The 7921-nt window shown below is 44.5% G+C and overlaps 1 long non-coding RNA gene across 1 annotated transcript; it reads right to left on the reverse strand.

Moving 5' to 3' along the window:
• Positions 1-960: 960 nt before the first annotated feature.
• Positions 961-3954, reverse strand: LOC146802504 (uncharacterized). Its single transcript, XR_014967401.1, has 2 exons — positions 3504-3954; positions 961-2251 (listed from the first exon to the last, which is right to left on the reverse strand). It is a non-coding gene; the product is annotated as an uncharacterized LOC146802504 (long non-coding RNA).
• Positions 3955-7921: the final 3967 nt, after the last annotated feature.

Consider the following 7921-nt stretch of genomic DNA (forward strand, 5'->3'; position numbering starts at 1 on the left):
TGTTACAACCTGGATGAGCTGCAGCTGGCCAAAGCTCAAATTGTAGCAAAACGCAAGTCATCATCCTCAGAGCCACCCCTTCCACATGGGACTATACCTGGTGGCCCCCTGCCCTGGGCAACCCTCCCACCACGTGGACCAAGCATGCAACCTCAGCATCGTACACGACTCATCCCTCACCATGGCCCAACAGATCAACGCTGTATCCTCAACATACTTCTACACCCTCTGCATACTCTGCAAGACCTTTAAATGGCTCCAGCCCAAAATCAGGAATGCCATCACCCACACATCCATCATCAGCAGGCTGTACTATGGGAAAGCCCTGTACACCGGCGTCAACACATTTCAGAGCAACAAAATCCCGAATGTCCAGACCACTGTAGCCCGACATTCCCTCTGCGTCCCATGACAAGACCACATCGGCCACCACCTACAAGAGCTCTACTACCTCCACGTCTAAAAAAAGACTGACATTCAAGCAGCTCACACACGCCTACAGAGCCCTCCACAACACCGGACCACAATACCTCTACAACGGAATCTCCTTCTACACCCACAAGAGATACCTCTGCTCTGCTGACCAAGCCATGGCCAAAATTTCCTGCATCTACAGACCCAGACCGTGAGGCACATCAATTTCCTACTTGCGGCCAAGACCTGGAACATACTCCCCCTTAGCATCGGTCCAACACTGCAAGCATTCAGTAAGAGCCTCAAGACCTGGATTTTCACATGATGGGTGATGACAGAAGCCCCCCTGTCCCACTATACCTTAAGACCCTCAAGGGTGAGTAGTGGGCTCTATGAATTCCTGATTGAGGTATGAATTGTTTGCTTAGATTACCTGTAATTGTATACAAATGTTAGAGTTGAGATCATAACTGACAGTCTGCGCACAGCAAGTGTAAGTCCCAACCTGAGCAGATGTCACCAGTTCCGAGGCCTACTAGTCAGACATTTCCTAAATACAAACATTGCTTTATTTTCAAAATATTTCACAACACTCAAATGCTATGCTTAACATCACTACACTATGACTACATTAAATGGTACGTCCTACACTAAACTAAACTAAATCTACTACACTGACATCCTAACATCTAAACATCTAAACTTAAACTTCATACCAATACCTTATCCTACCTCACACCTGACTCACAATACACAGGTAACCTCCCCCCCCCTGTATTCAACAATCACACGTCAGGCATACATGCACTCGATCTAAACACAGACTAACTAAACCTAGCAAACTAAACAAAGATATATTTTTCTAATGTTTTTTCAAAAAATGTATTCTTAAAATACATTAAACATTCACTAAACATCAACCCCCCACCCACTACTAATAACTTGACGCCTTATCCTAGAACTAATACTAAGCACTACAAGTACACTAACAGCTAACTAACTATAAATGCATTAAAACACACTTTAACACTATATATGTGCATAGAAATGTTAGGAACACATAACAGTTGGAGATCATGTTGGTGAGTGGCTGGCTACAGCTGCTCATCCATTTGGTTTATGCTCTCCTGTAAGTCTGCCACCATCTTTAATAGGGTGGCCAGTTGCAATTGTATGCCCGACATCTTGAGACTCAAGTCCTGCTGGCCCCTTTCCAGTTTCTCCACCTTGGACAAAATTAGACCGACATCAATGTATGAAGGTGCAGCAGCAGGTCCAGATGTGGGAACTGTGTAGGTTTCAGGGGGCGGAGCAGAGGAAGGTCCAGATGGGGGAGCTGTGGAGGTTTCAGGGGGCGGAGCAGAGGAAGGTCCAGATGGGGGAGCTGTGGAGGTTTCAGGGGGCGGAGCAGAGGAAGGTCCAGATGCGGGAGCTGTGGAGGTTTCAGGAGGCGGAGCAGGGGAAGGTCCAGATTGGGGAGCTGTGGAGGTTCCGGAGGGCAGATTGGATGAAGATCCAGATGGGCCAGCTGTGGATGGTGCAGAGGTGTGTAGGGTAGAGGATCCAGGCTGTTGAGGTGAGGATGTTTCCATTTGTGGAGAATGGGCTTCCCCTGCTTCTGCTCCTTGTTGTGTGTCCATAGCAGATGGCTTTGTCTTGGTCTTTCGTGTGCGTTTAGTTGATGGTGGAGTAGGAGCTGGTGAGTTCCAGGTTCCAGCTGCATTTGAGCGATCATGTTGGCGGCCCATCTGTCTGAAGTAACGTGCCACATGGCGGATGTGGCGGTATCGTTCCAGACGGATCCTGTACTGCCTCTCCTCATCTGGTGTCATGTTGGCTGCAATGGAGGAATTACATCCACATCAGTCTACACTTACACATTGACACTTGTAGACATGCACATTCAGGCAATATAAGGGACATATTATCAAGGCTCTTTTACTAACAGAAAATCACTTTGAAAGCATTGGGGCCTCATTTATGATGTTTAGACCAAGGGCAGCGAAGTAATGAATATTAATGTGCTGCCTTATGACAAATCTAAGGGCCAGGAAAGGGCTGTATCAATGTGATACGGTGCATTTCTGTGCTTTTGCCCAGCGCTGGAACACAAGGTCTGCCATGCACCAACGCAGGCACCTCATCACCATGGTGCAAGCGCGTCTGCGAGCAGGCAAGGTTTGTTTATGTGTTTGAAGATGTCCCTTCCTGCACATGAACAATCCAAGGACTAATGAACTTTGCCCCTGTATGCTGCACAAGGCAACACACATGTAAAAAGCCAAATCGATGGGAAAAAAACATTATTGCTTGTTTTACCAAGTCAAGACCAGGTTTGCCCTGCTCTTCATTTTGGTACAGCCTCCTATTTACGTTACACTTGTAAATGGGGGGCTGCATCAAAAACAATGGGTGTAGCATTGTGACACACAGCGCAACACCCACTGCCCAACCCTTTCCATGGTAGACACAGCATGAGAGGGGGCATAATTTACAAGCCAACATTAAGCCATGGTATGTGGATTAACACTGCCTTGTAAATGAGGCAAGTACCGTTTTGCCACAAGAACATCAGTGCATGTGACGTTGTGATGGCAAGAGGGGCTTCTACATATGGCCCTTTATATAACATAGGTAACTGCATACATTATGGGCCTTATTTATGAAGGCCTTGCGCCACCGGTGCATCACTCTTAAAATGGGACGAAGTGACGCACCGGCGGCGTAAGGCCTTCATAAAAAAGGCCCTATATCTTTGGGCTTCTACTATTTCCATGTCTCAAATAGGCATTGTTTCCCCAAACTATCTGTCACATACAATGTGTGCTCCATTTATGTGGTTCAGACATAGTGCAGCACAACATGGGAACATTTGGAACTCGCCCACAGCAACACTTCATACATGTGACCCTTAATTTTGTCATCATGCATGTGCACATAGTACCAATAACTCTTTTGCTCTTTCATGCACATGTGATGTATAACCATGCTGCATGCGAGGATGATGCTTCTGACATGTCTCCAAGCAAGGCATGCATGAGGAAACATTGTAACCAAACAGACAAGGATTTAAATGATATCACACTCACCAGTGGCATTAGGATCCTTGAATCTCTCCACCTCTTCCTGTGTGTATGGGGGTGGACCACCTACACGCCGAAAAAGTTGACAATATGATTAGTGGATGTGGCACATTTCAACACTGTACATGTATTTTATGTGAGTTAGTTGCATCTTCACAAGGGTATTACAGTGAGTCCCATTTATCTCCCCAATTCGTACAACATGCCCTGCCTAAGTGCTAATAGGAAGCACACTCTTTCACAAATTTTGTAACACACATGTGCTCTAATTTTCTGTGGTGATCCATTGAGATGCCGTTCACAAACACATGCACACTTGCACCATGTTGCAAGTATGTTTGCATTGTGGTGATGAATGTGATTTTGCAGCTATGGACAGCTTTGGTACAATAGTGACAGTTAACATCTGTAAATTCACAGATGTGCGTGCTGTTTTATGCGTCAGACCCAAAACAAATGATCAGGCATGTGTAATTACTAATTTGTGGTAGCTGCACCTCCCTGATGCCGCACATGGCTTTGTATTTGATTAGTAATCATTCCCAGATGTACCGGGACTCTTAGATCTGTGAGTGTGTCTGCTTCAATGGATTGTGCATTGTGACAACAACTGCAAGACCCATGAAATGGCACTTCTACTCATTGTTCTGTGTGAAAGGAGCCCATGTACACACGGATATGTGATTCACCTTCCATACACTTTTAATGGCCTTGTAGATGTGTGCCACTTTCACACGTGACACTGCATGACAGTGGCATAACAGTTGTATTGATGTGGGGGTTCAAACACAACAAACATGGGAACTGACACAATACCGGCTATATGAGATATCATATGTTGGGGTATGCAACCAAACTTAAGGTAGCCCCCGGTATGCCATTATGTTTGCACATTGATGCGCAAATGGCTTAGTTTTAGCATTTTGTAAATCAATGTGCACTGCATTCAACGTCAAACCTAGTATGTGAATATCAGGACACTAAGAAGTATTTTTATTAAAAGGTGATCCTTCCTGCACACAGACATTAAGAATGAATGAAGGCTTTGTGCATTTGCACTCGGGAAACACTTGTGCATCTGCGCTGGGTAAAAACGGCAAATAGCACATTGTGCCTTGTAAAAGACACATATAAACACTATTGTGTTGATATTTTGCTGCACAGCAAGATTACTTGTGATGCTGGCTGACATCTACTACTCAATTTTGATGGCCCTGGAAGTAAGAACTGTATATACAGGGCCTCCAAGTTGTAATGAAGGGGGCACCAGAAAGTTTGCCTCAATCTCTCTGAGAATGCAATGCACAACTTTTAATGGGGGCATAATTTATGGAATATTGACACTGTGTGGTGCCGCAAATTATTTTGCAGCTCCACGCTGCGTAAGTTTTGAGGCACCATGATGCAACATATTGTCTCCTACATGTTGCATCTCTGTGCCTTTCCATGCCCTGGCCCACAATCTGCTATCATGCACCAGCACAGACCATCTTGCACCATGGGGCATGAATACCAGCGTCATGGTGAGAATGTTTTTGGGCAGGAAGGGACATCTTCACACCCAAAAATAATCTCTTGAGGTGATATTCTCTACCAATATGTGCTGTTGAATACACAACACATTGACAGCAGATGAAACAAGGAGAAATCCTTGTGCAATGTAACACCATCAATGGGGGTGGCTTTGGATCCTAATGCATTTCAAGGTGTTACGATTGTTAGTAAATCTTTAAAAACCTGAGTGGACATGGTTGTAGCGTGTACACAGCCACAGCAACACCCATGACACATCCCTTACATACAACATATAGCGTGAAATTGGGCATAATTGACACGTACACATTAAGACACCCTGTGTGGTTTCATTTGTGCTTGCAAAAATATCTCCTTTTCATGCAGCTCATTGTGTGTTCGGGGAGCAACATGTGTGTTGCTGTGGCTTTTCCTCAGCAACACCCATGTCCACTAATGCATTTACAAAGTTTTTGCAATTGTGATTCTGGAAAGGCGTCAGAATGCTACGGCAACGCAGGGATGGCGTAGCTAGACCCAACGATTTGTAAAACAGCAGTGCTTATTTACAATGCCCTTGCGCCACTGATACGTCACTGGTAAAAAGTGAAATAACAGTGGCGCAAGACCCTTGTAGAAAAAAACTGTTTACCCACAACACAGGCGTATTTGCACCATGGGGCAAGGGTGCCTGAGCCAGTGCAAGTCATCAGTTTATGTGTCAGTGCCTGGAAAAGCACAGAGATGCATCATGTAAAGTGAACTATGTTGCATCACTGTGCTTCAAAACCTAACACAGTGCTGCTCAGAAAGCTGACTTGCGCAACCGTGCTGCGTTGGTTTTTGTAAAATTGTGCTGTACATTTGTCCACATGGATTACTACAAAACATCATTGACAGTAAACCTACCTACTAATCCGGCAACTTCCAGGCCCAGGTGGTCCAGGAGATCCTGCTCTCGGTTGATTATGTCTGCCCAGCGGTGTTTGTATTGCCTTAGGCTCCTCTCCACACCAAAGATGCGCTCCATTTGGTAACGCACCTTCTCCCACCTTGTCTTCCTCTCCTGTGTCGGGTACCCCTGTAGTACCCTGCCTCCGCTCCCAATCATGTTGGGGAGATAGTGGACTATGAGCCACAGTAGCCCCCCAAACTCCTGCTCCGTCAGGTTCCTGGACCTGCCCGACATATTTGTGACACAGCACAAAACACAATTTTGAAATAAAAAACGTAACTATATTGCCTAACAACTCTTCCACCTATAACTATGAAGAAATACCCTTAAATAGACAAACACCCCTTTCAAAACAACACAAAACTACACAATACACAACTACACAACAGTTCAGACACAATATGGACACAATAAACAAGACACAGACAGACAAACAGCTTTTAAACTTGACCAAAAACACTAGCAAGCAAAAACACCCTCCTAAACCTAGTACAGACTACAAATGAGTGAAATAGAAAGTGAAAGCAACATTGAACTTCCTGGTGTGCAGCATGGCAGGCTGATTACATCATATCCTGTTTCGATGCGACACGTTTTCACCGGTGCGTCATTATTTGCATGCGTCAAAAATCATTTTATGACGCTTCGTTCATCGTAGTTGTCAATGTACAGTTGCACTGTTTTGCACGCAGGACACCAGATGCGTATTTACCGTTTGTCATAAAAGTGCCTCAACAGGCACATTACATTTTAGTGTCAATTTATGGTGGTAGTATATTCAGCTGAGTCTGATTCTGACGTATGTTGCACAAACGTCATTTTGGGGGTTTGAGTGAAAAATGCATGTGTCAGATTCTGACGTATGATGCACATACGTCAGTTTTGGGGTTTGAGTGGGAAATGCATGTGTCTGATTGTGACGTATGCTGATCAAACGTCAATTTTGGGGCTTGAGTGGGAAATGCACGTGTCTGATTCTGACGTATGCTGATCAAAAGTCACTTTTGGGGCTTGAGTCTGAAATGCATGTGTCTGATTATGACGTATGCTGATCTAACGTCAATTTTGGGGCTTGAGTCAGAAATGCATGTGTCTGAATGTGACATATGATGATCAAACGTCAATTTTGGGGCTTGAGTGGAAAATGCATGTGTCAGATTCTGACTTATCATGCACAAACGTCATTTTGGGTGGGTTGAGTGGGAAATGCATGTGTCTGATTCTGACGTATGATACACAAACGTCATTTTGGGGCTTGAGTCACAAATGCATGTGTCTGATTGTGACGTATGATGATCAAACGTCACTTTTGGGGCTTGAGTCAGAAATGCATGTGTCTGAATGTGACGTATGCTGATCTAACGTCAATTTTGGGGCTTGAGTCAGAAATGCATGTGTCTGAATATGACGTATCCTGATCTAACGTCAATTTTGGGACTTGAGTGGGAAATGCATGTGTCTGATTCTGACGTATGAAACACAAACGTCATTTTAGGGCTTGAGTCAGAAAAGCATGTGTCTGATTCTGACGTATGCTGATCAAAAGTCACGTTTGGGGCTTGAGTGGAAAATGCATGTGTCAGATTCTGACTTATCATGCACAAACGTCATTTTGGGTGGGTTGAGTGGGAAATGCATGTGTCTGATTCTGACGTATGATACACAAACGTCATTTTGGGGCTTGAGTCACAAATGCATGTGTCTGATTGTGGCGCATGATGATCAAACGTCAATTTTGGGGCTTGAGTCAGAAATACATGTGGCTGAATGTGACGTATGCTGATTAAACGTCAATTTTGGTGCTTGAGTCAGAAATGCATGTGTCTGATTGCGACATATGATGATCAAACGTCAATTTTGGTGCTTGAGTCAGAAATGCATGTGTCTGATTGTGACATATGATGATCAAACGTCAATTTTGGGGCTTGAGTGGGAAATGCATGTGTCTGAATGTGAC

Source organism: Triturus cristatus, chromosome 8 (genome assembly GCF_964204655.1).
Source record: "Triturus cristatus chromosome 8, aTriCri1.1, whole genome shotgun sequence".
NCBI lineage: Eukaryota > Metazoa > Chordata > Amphibia > Caudata > Salamandridae > Triturus > Triturus cristatus.